This window comes from Callithrix jacchus, chromosome 20 (assembly GCF_049354715.1).
Source record: "Callithrix jacchus isolate 240 chromosome 20, calJac240_pri, whole genome shotgun sequence".
In the NCBI taxonomy this organism is placed as follows: domain Eukaryota; kingdom Metazoa; phylum Chordata; class Mammalia; order Primates; family Cebidae; genus Callithrix; species Callithrix jacchus.
Genome location: NC_133521.1, coordinates 15,500,451 through 15,513,534, shown reverse-complemented (window position 1 = coordinate 15,513,534; position 13,084 = coordinate 15,500,451). Strand labels below are relative to the sequence as shown.

Below are 13,084 nucleotides of genomic sequence, written 5' to 3'. Positions count from 1 at the left end.
TCTGAAGCAGGTGTGATTGTGATCCACAGTTTGCAGATGAGGAAACTGAGGCACGGGCCTGTGTTCACACAACCAGAGAGAGAAACAAAGCCAAGATTCTCCCTGAGCAAGCCGGCCTCGCCGTCTCCATGGGCCCTGTCACCCTCCAGGTGCATGAATTTGGAAGTGGCAGGGGTGGGTTTCAAGACACGGGCATGTGCCCGGCTGGCTGAGGAGCCCCTCCCCACCAAGAAACAACAGCCCAAATTCTGGATCCCCAAAGATGTGAGGTTGCTCACTGGGTAAGCCTCCCCTGCCTCAATGTCCTCATCTGAAAAGTGGATGTCGTGTGCAAGGCACTGAGCCCAGGGCCTGGCAGAGTCTGAGGTCAGGGAAGGTCCAGGATTGCGCCTGTCCAGGCTGAGCCACCAGGGAACCAGGGAGAGTTTAGGGCTTAGCAGACCTCCTGCCAGGGCAGGCTGGCCCTGGGCAGTAGTCAGAAAACGTGCGTCTCCTCTTCCTCCCCCACCCTCAGCCCCTCTACCCAGCAGTCCAGGCCTCAACCCAGAATCTACAGGGCTCCCCTGGAGGCCTCCAGGAGCCACAGATGGGACAACACAGACAGGAGGAGGGGCAGGGTCTCAGCTGAGTGACGACTCAGGAGAAAGCAGGCCTGGAAGACTGAGGGCTCCACCCCACCCGGTTTGAGAGACCCCTTTGTGCCAGCCTGCCCCGCCCCCATTTGCCATCTGCCCGGTTGCTGGCAGATTGGTCACCCCTGACTGCTGGGTTTGCTCACATGACACCCCCATCTGCTGTGAGTCAGAAGGCAGGGTCCACAGGGCCACCCCCAGCATGGGGACAGGGCTGAGCCCTGCTCAGGCTCCGGTCTGGGAGGAGGTGGCACTGGGGTTTGAGGCTCTGTTGTCACGCTTCCTTCTCCTCCCTTCATCCACGGCCTCCTCCGTGGCCTCCCTGGGAGCCCTGCCACATGGAAGCCCATCCCACATCCCTGAAACCACACAGCCCCCCAGGCCATGCCACACGCAGCTTCTGCACAGGATGGAGGGACCCGCATCCCAGCCCGGCTGGAGGACAGTCTACAGTGGCCCCTCCATGGCTGTCCTGCCCACATCCCACACCTACCTTTGTCATTCAGGGCCCTGCCAGGAGGCCAACCCCCACACCAATCCTGCCACAGTTCTGCCACTTCTCTTGCCCTTCCCCTCCACTGAGCACTACCTCCCCCTCATCTCCTCACATGTGAAGCTGCCCCCAAGCTCGAGCCTTTACCCAGCAGCCAGAGACTGGGACTGCCTGGCCAGCCCCACACTGTAAAACCATCCTGCCCTCTCTGTCCTGCCAGGTTTGCAGCCTGGGTCCCCAGCCCTACACAGCACCCACCTGGTGAGTCCTCCCACCTCTCCCCCCCGCCGAACAGATTGGAACCTGCTGGCCTGGCTCATCAAGTCCCATGAAATGACCCATGCCAGGTGTCTGGTGTCACCCTCCACGTGGTCCCCAGCTTGTATTGGTCCCCAGATGTTTTCCTATGTAGTTTCCTCCACTAGGACTCCCCCAACAGTGCTCATACAGACATCAGCTCCTTCCCTGCCCACCTTCTCCCAAGCCCAGCCTCAGTGCCGTCTGCAGAGCCTCCCTGGTCCTCCTCCCTGGTCCTCTTCCCTGGCCCTCTGTTAGCAAGCTTATCTCATGCCTCCATCTCACCTCCTGTTTTGTTTGTGTCCCTGACAAAAGGAAGTGTCACTTCAGGCTGACTGGCCCCTTCCCAGTGGCCCAGGCCGGGACACAGCCTGTCTGTCACAGACCACACATGGAGCGGTGTTCTCCATCACCCCGACACCCTCAGAGCCAAGCCCCCCAGGCCTGCAGGAGCTGGGGCAGCTGCGATCACCCCACATACCCATTTAGCACCTGAGCTGAGGCCAGAGGAGAGGAAGAGAAGGGGCCATGGCAATGCTGTGACTAAGGTGGGTCCATATCTCAGGTCCCTACAGCAAAGAAGGGGTCAAATCTGGCCCTAAGAGCTCATCCCACACCTGGATGTTGGCAGAAAGGATCCCCAACAGGACCCCTGCCTGGGCTCTGGGGAGCCAGCGTGGTAGCCCATGGCCATTAATGCCCAGAGATGCTCCTTCTCACATAATCTCTGACCCCAAGAAGCCAACACGCTGCCCCGGGTTACCCTCTGGGAAGGGCAGGGGACTTGGTTCTGGGTCTGGGCCACTCATGAGTCCTGAGACACCTTATTTGCCTCACTCACAGCCACGTCCCCAGCAGAGTACAGAGCGCACAGTAAGTGGTCAATAAATGCTTCTATAAATAACTTCTTGGTCCACTGAAGGAGCTACAAAGGCTATTCCTACCCAGCCAGCAGACCCCAGGCCACGGCTGCTCCACATTGGGATGGGACGCCTTGAAGCATCCCCTCCTCCCCACTCTGTAAAATGAGCACCAGGCCCCTCCAAGTCGGGCACTGGGAGACCCCAACTCTACCACACAAGGGAGGTGGGTTGGGGAGCGGGGAGGACAGGAACCATCAGCTTCCTACATGCCTCTAACCCCCAAGGGGCCCAGGGTGGGAAGTCCTATCAGTCCCAGGCAGCCGGAGCCCTCAAGCCTGGTGGCGACGGGCAGGGTGTTCAGCCGGTAGCCTGCACTTCCCCATCTGCCTATCACCGGTTCCAGGACTCTCAATGTTCAGAGGCCCTGCGGGACCACCTCCTCCCAAAGCTGGCTTTGCTGATGGCGGCCCCTGGCTCAGTGGGGACCCCAGATCCAGCCCCAGGGACAGCTATAGAAAAGCTGCCCTCAGGAGTCCCCTCAAACACCCCCTCCTCCCTGAGCCTGGTTCCTGCCTTTCCATCCCTGGATGTGCTTGGTGACTTTGGGCAAGCCGCCTCCCCTCCCAGAGCCTCGGTTCTCCCATCTGGACAGTGGTAACACTGATCTCACAGCCCAGAGAGCAGACCCAGTGACTGTACCACTCAGCCTCAGTTTCCCCAGCTACAAAATGCCTGGCAGCCCCAAGAGGTGCGGCTCCCTTGGGCCTCAGCCCCTTCCCAGGTATCTCCTTGTTGATCCATCCCCACTCTAGAGACCCCCCCCCCCACAGCCATGCTGATCTGGGCTACATCCCACCAAGATACCAAGACTCCCCACTTCCCCATTTCACCACTACCCCTACCCACTACTGCCCAGCAGTCACACAAGCACTCATGGACACACCCACACCCACACTCACACTCACACACTATTCCTCTTCCCCACTGTTGTCTAGTCCTTGTTTGGGTACCTGCTGCCAGGTTGAGGGTCCCGCACAGGGCCGGGCGGCCGGACCACCTCTCAGGATCCACCCCCAGAGGCTTAACCTGCCAGCCTTGGTCCCCGCTGCATGCAGAGTGAGCTGGAGAGCGTGGGAGGCTCCCAGTCCATCTCCTGCGGCAGGGCAGGGCGGCAGCCAGTGCAAAGAGGGAGGAATGGGTGTGTTTGCTGGGGAGATACCCACCTCCTGCCCCAGCTGGGCTCCTCCCTCCTCCCTGAGCTTGGCTGGGGATGACGGACGATATTTGTGAGTCATGGATTTCTCAGATGGAGACCAGGAGGGGGCAGGGCTGAAAGCGCTGAGGCAGTGACCCTGGGGGATGCCCATGATTCAGCGCCAGGCAAGGGGCACCTCAGCCTTACTCCTCATCCAGGCAGACAGGTGCCAGGCTTCAGGGACAGGCAGGGGCCAGGGATCACTCTGTTTCCTCATCCTCCATCTGTTGCTTCCCCAGGGCCAGTCTCCCCAAAGCTCCCGCAGAGAGGCTGGGGTTGCCGCAGCAATAGGGCCCTTGGATGCTTTCCACCCACCCCCCAGGTCAAGGCGACAACTGCCCCTTCCTGAAGGAGAGTCCAGCCTCCTTGGCAGCCGATGGGAGCCGGTGCTGACCGGCAGAGCGGAAGGCAGCTGGGAGGGAGAGGGTGACAGGCAGCCGGGCAGGAGGCCAGCCAGGCCATGCGAGACTGACCGGCTGACCCGCCTCCCCTCTCAGTGCTCTTCAAGCACCCACAGTTTCAACATCCCAAGTCATTCTGGATTCTGAGACCCCAGGGGCTTCTGGAAACTGCCTCCTTTAATGCATCTCTTGAGCCAAAAGGGAAACTGAGGCTCAGGTGAAAAGCCATTCCCAGTGGCCTCAAAAGCTCAGAGAAGGGTGGAAATTGGCTATGCCCCATCTCCCTTCTGGTCATTCCTCTGTCAGCAGCACCTCCCACTGCTGGGGTTCAGTGCCATTCTCGGTCGGGAGGCCTTGGATAACTCACACTCCCTGCAGAGACTCCCGTCTGCCCTCCTCGGAGCAGAGGATAGACGATTCCTCCTCAGACAGAAGTGCTGGGAGGATTTCACAATGTCAGAAGGGTAAGTGGCAACAATAACAGTAATTACACTGGCTGACCGCCGTCTGCATTCCAGCTCCAGAGCGCCCCGGCAGTGAAGAGAAGCCAAACCTGCTGCTCAGACCAGCGCCCGGTACTGGCCAAGCCCTCAATAAATATTCCCCGTGAATGTGGGATGAAGAAAAGGGGAGCATAAGGCAGAGACACAGCTCAGAGATGAGAATTTACCTGCCCAAGATCACACAGCAGGGAGGTGCCAGAGTTGGAATGACTGGGGCGCAGGTGGTCTAGCTCCATAGCTGGGTCTCCTAACCACTCAGCAATCCAGCTCCCCAGGCCTCAGTGTGGGGCCTGCAGGTGTGGATGCTGGGGAATTTGAGATTCCTTCTCTCCGGCAGGGATCTGCATTCTAAACGAGGGGCCTGGGAAAGCTTCCCGATGCCACGATGCCACATGGAGGCAGAATGAATGGAGGGCCTCGGGCAGCCTAGGAGCCCAGGCTGCACCAGTGAACTGCACCCCTCACCTACCTGCCTGAAATCAAGCTGCAGAAAGGAAGGGCCACAAAGCCTCCCGTGGGGTGCAGGGAGGCCACAAGGCCAGAGCTTCCAGAAAACAGTGCCAAGCTCCCACCCTCACAGCCCCCAGTCCAGGCTGTGGACCAATGCCTGGGGCAGGCAATCACAGTGAGCACTGCACCCATGTAAGGCCCGCTGTCCCTCCCAGGGCTGCAGTAGGCACTCCCTTATTGCCAGGGCAGGAGGGACCAGCCTACACTGGAGGGCCCTCTAACAAGGGAGGATGAGTGAGTTATTTAGAGGAAGACTGGGAGTCCGAGGCATATCACCACTTCGGTCTCAGTTTCCCCAAGGTCAGTCCTTCGGGGCCTCTCCAATTAGTAGCTGAGGTAGCCTCAGCTATTTCCTAGGGACCACGGCCACAGGGCAGCTGTTCCCCCCCCGCCCCCACCACCACACACACACGCCCCTCAGAGGGTGCCGACCAGAAGGGCACAGATGGAGAGTTGAAGGCGTCACTCTCTCTGCAGATGGCTGGAAAGAGTGCAGAGCCAGCTGCCACTCTGGCCACATAGGAGAGGCCTATGGGGCCACCTGGCCAGGCAGGAGTTAGCTGCCCCACTCTGCCTACCCCTCTCACCATCAGATTATGTGCCCGGGACAGGCAGGTGGGGAAGCAGGGAGACAAGTCTGGCTGTCATGGCAGTGATACCCCGAGTTAGTAATCAGCATCCAAGGGGGCTCTGGGAGTCAAAGGGAGAAATTCAATGAATTATTAAATACAACACTATCTGTTATGAGCGCTGATAACAGGACTAATAATAACCCGCTGTCTCGAGGTTTCATGGTGTAAGATGCTCTGCTTACGCGGATCGTTCTCATTTTATTCACGCAACCCTGTGGGCTGGATACCACTGGTATCGGTCAGAGACATGAAGTAACTTAGCCAAGCTCACACAGCCTGGACCTGGCTGGCCTCCAGGTGTCTCGCAACAGTCTATCTCCACTTTCCAGAAGGGGAACTGAGGTACAGGGAAGGCTACCCACGCCTTTATGTAACAAAGCCAGGATCTGAACTGAGAGTGTGGACCCCAGAGCCACTGCTGAGCCTTGAAGGAGAAGGGGGCTTTGATAAACTCCCCACCCCCAGAGAGCAACAGGAAGGGCATCCCAGGCTGAGGAACAGCACTGGTTGAGGGAACAGCACTGGCTGAGGGAGAGGCAGGACGTGGAGCCTTTCTTGGAAGGAAGTGAGAGCAGGGGGCAGATTATGGAAGATTTTGAAAATGTGGACTTTTGGCCTCAATCAAAGGCACTGGGGAGCCAGAGAAGGTGTTTGGGTAGGAGAGGCCTGATTAGCCCTCAAAATGTGGTCTTCAGACCTACAGATAGCCTGAGACCTGCTGAATCTGAATGGGTGTTTTAACAGGATCCCCGGGGGATTCCAGAATTAAAGGCCTGAGAAGTCCTGGGCCGGACTCTAGGGACTTGTATCAGCAGGATGAGGAGGGATGGGCCGAGGGGTGGCGGCGATGTCAGGTCTAGGTCGGGGGGAAGTCAGGTCTGGGTGGGGGAAGTCAGGTCCGGGTGGGGGGAAGTCAGCTCCAGGTAGGGGGGAAGTCAAGTAGAGGTGGGGCCTTGAAGGCCGCAGACAGGGAGAAGAGCTGGGGAGGAGACTTTGGTCCCAGAGACCAGGAAAAGGGCTGGGACAGCCCCCTCCCCACCACAACCCGACAAGTGGAAGTGGGGACAGAGGAGAGGAAGATGTTAGAAACGTCCCTGAAGCATTGGGGGTACAGGATGGGGTGCAGATCCGGAGGGCAAGGAAGAGACTGCCCTTGTGTGCAGTGGAACAGGGGTAGCTCTGTAGCATGTGGGTCCCCCCTGCTTCCCAAGACAGCTGGAAACACGTCACTGGGGCTCAGCAGTGAGGGACTCAGGTCCTTAGGCCCAGAGAAGGTCATGGCTGGCAACAGAGTCCAGAGATGGTGTAGGGAGAAAGAAATCTGAAGATGCAGGAGCACTTCGTTTTGAGGGGCGGAGGAGAGCGGCACTGCTGCTCCCCCTTTCTGAGCCCGGGGTGTCTGATCACAGACTCTGAACTCAGGTTCAGGCCAACTGGCTTCTACTCCCAGCTGGCCAGCTGGATGACGTGGGAAAGCATCTCTCCATTCATTTATCTCCTCACCTGCCAAGTGGGGACCAAAATAGCACCTCCTATTGGGCCAATTAAATGAGGCCACAGGCGTAAATCTTGCAGCCCAGGCCTGGTAGAGAGTGGGCACCGCTGATGCGTTGGCCAGGACACTGGTATTCAGAGCAGCCTGCAAAGAAGGCAGAGAGGGAGCTACTAGGGGAGTAGGAAGAGATCTCCAAGAACACAAGGCCCCAGGACAGGGAGAAGAGGCTGAGGCATCCTTACTGGCTATGGTGACTGAGGCCCGGGGGAGTAGGAAGACGTGGTGGGGCTGGGAGGGTTAGGAGGAGGTCTTCAGCCGCTTGTTCCAGCTCTAACCCTCCCACCAGAGCAGCAGCATTTAGTGGGAACCAGCCTAGCAAATCGTGAAGAGCTGTCCCCACCTGTGCAAATGGCCAAGCAACCTCTGCCTGCTCAGAAGTGGGTTTTTTGTTTTGTGTTGTTTTCCAGGCAGGGTCTCGCTCTGTTACCCTTGCTGGAATGTAGCGATGCAATCAGAGCTCTCCACAGCCTCAATCTCCTGGGCTCAAACGATCCTCCCACCTCAGCTTCCCAAGTAGCTAGGACTGTAGGCATGCCCCACCACACAGGCTAATTTTTGTATTTTTTTGAGAGACGGGGTCTTGCTACGTTGCCACTCTTGAACTCCTGAGCTCGAGTAATCCACCATGGCCTCCCAGAATGCTGGGATTCCAGGTGTGAGCCACTGCGCCCGTTTTTTTTTTTAGAAATATTTTTTCTTTTATAAAATAATTTGGTATTTTTCTGATAATCTTCCAATATATGAATAAAAACTTTTCTTATGCTACAGTACCAGTTGATTTTTAAGGAAATTTGTGCAAACATTAAGAAACACCACACTGGTTCTGGGTAAGAGGTGGGTATTTTTCAGACAAGAGCAGTTCCATCCAGGCTTCTCCCCTTGCAAGCCGAGTGACCATGTCAATCATTGAGCACAATGCCTGGCACACAGTAGGTGCTCAGTAAATCTTGGCCAACATCATTATTACTATCATAAAGTCCACATGGATGCCAAAGGCCCAGCACTCCACCAATTGCAGTTTGCAGAGGCCTTTCACATCTACTGCATCCTCTACAAAACAGTGATGATCATTCCCATTTAGCAGAGGTGAAAACTGAGGCTCAGAGAGAGGACCTTCCCAAAGCCCCACAGCAAATCAGCAACAGAATCAGGACCCGATCTCAGACCACGTGTTTTAATGGCCAGCACTCCCAGCCACCTCCCTGCTCTTTCCTGTGGGAAAACCTCCTGGACACAGGCGTGGGGTACCCATGATAACACCATCTCCCATCACACCCGCCCCAGGGCCCAGCAGGGATTGCAGCGCACATGTGACTCAGCCGCCTTCACAAAGGGAGCTGTGTGTCTGGTTCCCTAGGCCTGCCTCCCCCACCCACTGTCCATCCCCCAGTCGGGAAAAAGCAGGGAGCCTGGCCTAGCCAAGATGCGGGGGAAGCAAGGTCATCCTCACCACTAAAACTCTAATGGCGCTTCAGGTCCAGCCTTGGGATGCAAGAGGTTGGTGCCAGCTCAGATGATAGGATGAAAGGCCGGGCACACAGGAGGGGCTAGTGTGCCCAGGTCCAAGTCTGTTTTCTGAGACCTTATTTGGAGCTCCAAGGACAGACTCCACCTAGCTGGCTCCCTTGGTGGGTGGAGCCTGGTCAGGTGCTCTGTCCATGTTTAAGCTGCATCTGGTTTCAAAGCGCTGGGGCTTGTGGTCAGGGAGGAGGCACTCCCCGGATGTCAGCCGGGCTCCTGTGTCCACACCTGGCTGCAGCACTGGCCTCTCTCCATCCTGCCCCTGAAGGTTTCAGACGTGGAGCAGGTGGACTCCTGTTGAGCACTTATCCTGTGCCAGGCAGGTGACGCATTTTCCCCCACATGGGATTGCCCATTTGCAAGAGAAGACTGAGGCTCAGAGACGGAAAGGGACTGACTCAAGATCACACAGGATTAGAGCCCAGAGCTGCCTTATTTGAGTCCTGTTTTCCCCCCTCCATACCCTGTTCTTAGTTCCAATGGCATCTTGACCACATGCCAACAAGAAATGGCCTTGGGCCTGATGCAGACAGGCATTCTCCCTCCCCCAGGGTCACCCTATCCCCCCCTGCCGGGAGGAGGTTACTGCATAATGCAGTTCCTTAGGGTTCAGGCTGGCTGGGCCTCCAAGGCCCACCCCCACCTGCTGACCTCCCCAGCAGAGAAGGCACGCTTGGGTGCCCCAATGCCTGAGATAGAAGGTAGACGTCGTGACCACCCCTTCATCCTAAGCATGACGGAATGTCTGACCTTTTGCCTAGCCTCCCAAGAGCACTTGGCAGGAAGGTCAGATCCAGCCAGAACAGGTCATTCTGGCCAAATCCCTGCCCCTCCAGCCTTCAAAAGCCCCTGAGTCCAGAGCAAGGCTGGGCTACCTCTAACAAGCCCTTCCTTACCCAATCACATGCCTACCGTGATTGTGGGTCCCTCTTGCAGTGTACATGACTGGGCGTCCAGGGGCCTGGGTTCTTAGGTGAGACTCTACGCATCCCTTGATGTCATGGTGCCCTCTGCAGCTCAGGGGATTGGAACCAGAAGCACAGCTCCTCCTCCGAGTGTGGCTCCTGGGAGGACCCCTGCCTGATGCCTGGCTAGAGGCAGCCTTGTCTGGGGGAGCCCCGGTAGTTGGGTGGCTCCAAACTGCCCATCACTCCACCTAGACTCCACCCAGGATCACCCTAAACTGCTCCAAATAGCCAACTGTGAGATTTTGCATCAAATTGTCCAGATTTGACCTGTCTGTGCCTCAGTATCCTCATGTGTAAAATGGGGCTATCAGCCTATCTTGGAGGACCTCTGTCACTGCCACTGTTGTATCTCAGGTTTAGATATGGGATCCCCACTCTCTCTTTTAAGAGATGGGATCCTGCTCTGTTGCCCAGGCTGGAGTGTAGTGGTGCAATCAGAGCTCCCATCAGCCTCAACACCTGAGCTCACAGGATCCTCCCACCTCAGCCTGATGAGGAGCTGGGATTACAGATGGGCCACCACACCTGGCTTGGGTTCTCTTTCAAAATCCAAATTCCCCCTGTGGAGAGGGCATCAGAAGAGGCTTCTGACTCCTCTGTAGACACCTCCCTTCCTGAACTTGGGGTCCCAGCTTTGGCATGGGGTCACCAGCATCCCCCTTACCTCAAGGCCACACCCCAGCTGCTACTCTTGCCTCTAAAATTGTGCCTCTGCCATCACCAGCTCCCTTGGCCCTGGCCTGTGAGGTCTGAGTGACAGCTGCTCGGATGCCAGGCCTGGGTCAGGTGCCTCTGTTCAGGAGTGAGGCATTGCCGCTCCTGTGCCAAGGGAGGCAAATGAGGCCCAGAGAGGTTTAGTAACTAACCACAAGGCAGCACAGCAGTGTGCAAAGATGGCAGTACTTGCTCCATCTTGAGGAGGACTATGTATCATCTCACTCGATGCCAATGTCCCCAGATGTCAGCTTTGATCTTCCCGTGCACTCCACCTCCACCCCCACCCCCACTCCCACTGCACGTAACACCCCATCAGTGCCCAGCACAGAATGTGTTAAGGTGTTGGCTACAAGAGACCTCACCGGGAGGATAATAAAGAGGGCGCCTCTGTTTCCTCACCTGGAAACCAGGGCTGCCACCACCTCTCTCGGTAAAATAAAGAGCTGGAGTTGAAACTACTTTGTGGAAAGCCCACGGAGCACCCAGCCCCCCAACATCTTCCAGAAATGCTGCCTTCCACATGTGCCCTGCCCAGCAGCCAGGAGCCCCCAGGGTTTCCCCCTAAGTGCTGGGGCACAGATGGCTCAGAACACGTAATGGAGTAATGATGACAGCCACTCATTAGCAGGGCCTGCCTAATTAACAGAGGGAATGTTGGGGGCCCATTTGCTGCCCACGCACCTCAGGGAGCCAAGTTGGTAGAGCAGGCCTGGCGCCAGCACCCACCCGCAACTCCAGACACCCACCTCTGGCTGGCGTGTGTGGCCCATGAGACCAGGGGAGGGGCCTACTTCTGCAGTTACTGGGTTTATAGACCACTGCCCCTGCCCCTCCTTCATGGAACAGACAAGGAAACAGGCCCGGAGGGAAAGGGAGCCTGGCCCAGGGTCCCACAGGAGGCAGTGGCAGGGCTGGGCCCTTTCTTCCATGAGAGTTCCCTGTTCCAAAGAGTCCTCAGCCACCATTGAGGAGCCTGGCCCAGAGGAGACAAGCAGCTGGTGAAGGGAGGGACCCTTTGAGGTTCCCCTCCTGCCTCTTGCAGCCAGGGCAGGGAGGGCCATGCTGGTGGGTACAGGGAGCTGGGGGGAGCAGGGGGACCCTCTGCTGGCTGCTGGCTGGGCACACCCCTAGGCCTGTACCCCGTTCCTTCCACTTGGCTTGCCAGGGGAGCTGGCCTTCTTCCCCCAAGTCAAAAGTCAAAAGACCTGACCTGGGCCAACCTGCTCCCAAACCGGTTTCTGTGGGATACCAGGAGGAAGCGGCTCAGGGCGCTGGGGAAAGCAGGCTGGAGGCTTCGGGTCCTGCTGCCTGCCTCCCGTCCACACTCAGGGTCCACGGCATCGCCCTTGCCCTGCGTCCTGCAGCATCCTCCTCTGGACGCCGGGGACATACCTCACAGCTGCTAGTGTCCAGGTGCTAGGATGGCCACCAACCAGAATGCCCGGCCACGCTGTACGATGCAGGGAGTAACCCCAGAACAGCCAGGGCCTCCACGGAGAGACACCCAGTACACTGAACAGGCCAAGGGCCAGGCCACACGCACCGGGACCCTCAGGGCATTGAACTAGACCTGAGGGGGCACCAAGGTCAAGGGAAACAGGCTGTCGGCGGTGCCCCACTTACCTTTCCAACCCCATCGCCCACCCGCCTCTTACCTCCAGGTCTGGGCAGGTCCCTCACCGCCCTGCGGCACCTGTGTGGTCTGCTCCTCCCTCTCCACCTCCTCCAGGGCCACAGGCACCCAGTCTGAGCTTGTCTGGGCTGGCGGGCAGCCCCAGGTAAGGCTCCGCCTGCTGTCTCGCCCCATTTCCGGCTGCCCTGCAGCCACTGAAGCCACCACCCTCTCTTATTCCCAGGTATCCTTGCAGAGACCAACCTGGCCCGTGGGTGCTGAGTCCCCCCACCCCTCACCTCTCCGTGGACTTCAGCACCTCTCTCCCAGGAAGCAGGGGCTGCTGGATGAACCTGGGGGAGTCCTTGGGTGTCTCTGGGTCTCAGCGGCCGCCCAGGGCTGTTGGGAGATGCTGCCCCTCATTCCTAATGCCAACTCTTTGTGAGTTTCTTCCTGCCTCCTCCCTCCGTCCAGGCCCCGCCTGAATCCGAGGCCCAGACTCACCTGCCTGTAATAAAAACAGGCCCTAGCCAGCAGCTGGTGGGGTTGGGAGGCGGAGGTGAGGGGGATGGGGAGTCCTGCTCATTCTGCTGAGTGTCCAGCCTCCTGCAGGACGCCGGACAGAGGGAGAACTGAGATAGACAAAAGGCAGGGATGGAGGCCTCTTCCCAGAAAGAGCACAGCGGCCCCTGCTCCAGGCAACCTGGGAGGGTCTCCAATGGACAGAGTCCTCCAGGCAGGCCCTGGCCCAGTTGCCCCGCCCCATCCCACCCTTCACTCCTTGTCTCAGTCCCGCAATTCTCAAGGGGAAGCCTCTCAAGCTCTCACCCCCAGGCACCCCTCGTCTGGGTGCTTTCTGATTCCTACCTCACATCCCCAACATTGAGAACACCGAGCCCTGCCCCCCCTTCTAGAAGCCATCCAGGCGATTGCTGATTTCTTCTACAAAGTCTCTATCAGGTGCCACTGTGGGTCACACCTGGTGTGAGGCGCTGCATGCACCCAAATGCACCTTCCCTCACCTCCCCTCACCCCACTGTTTCCCCCACAGTCTCCCAGGCTCCCCCTCGACTGGGGCCAATTCCTAGGTGTCGGAATTCTTTCCTTCTTGATCTGTGTGCCCTG

General features: G+C 58.1%; 1 protein-coding gene across 11 annotated transcripts in view; it reads right to left on the bottom strand.

Annotated features, from left to right (window-relative positions):
• ADGRG1 (adhesion G protein-coupled receptor G1) overlaps positions 1 to 12,448 on the bottom strand; it is a 45,109-nt gene extending 32,661 nt beyond the window's left edge. For 2 of the 11 annotated variants that reach the window (XM_008985946.5, XM_035282673.3), the window contains exon 1: positions 12,003 to 12,095. The gene's annotated coding sequence lies outside the window, so the exon portion shown is untranslated. Of the gene's footprint in view, positions 1 to 3,295; positions 3,476 to 3,508; positions 3,813 to 8,591; positions 8,665 to 12,002; positions 12,096 to 12,258 lie in introns of those variants that run through there. The other 9 variants (XM_078358280.1, XM_078358286.1, XM_035282662.3 and 6 more) reach the window with 5 other exon arrangements.
• Between the last annotated feature and the right edge of the window lie 636 nt (positions 12,449 to 13,084).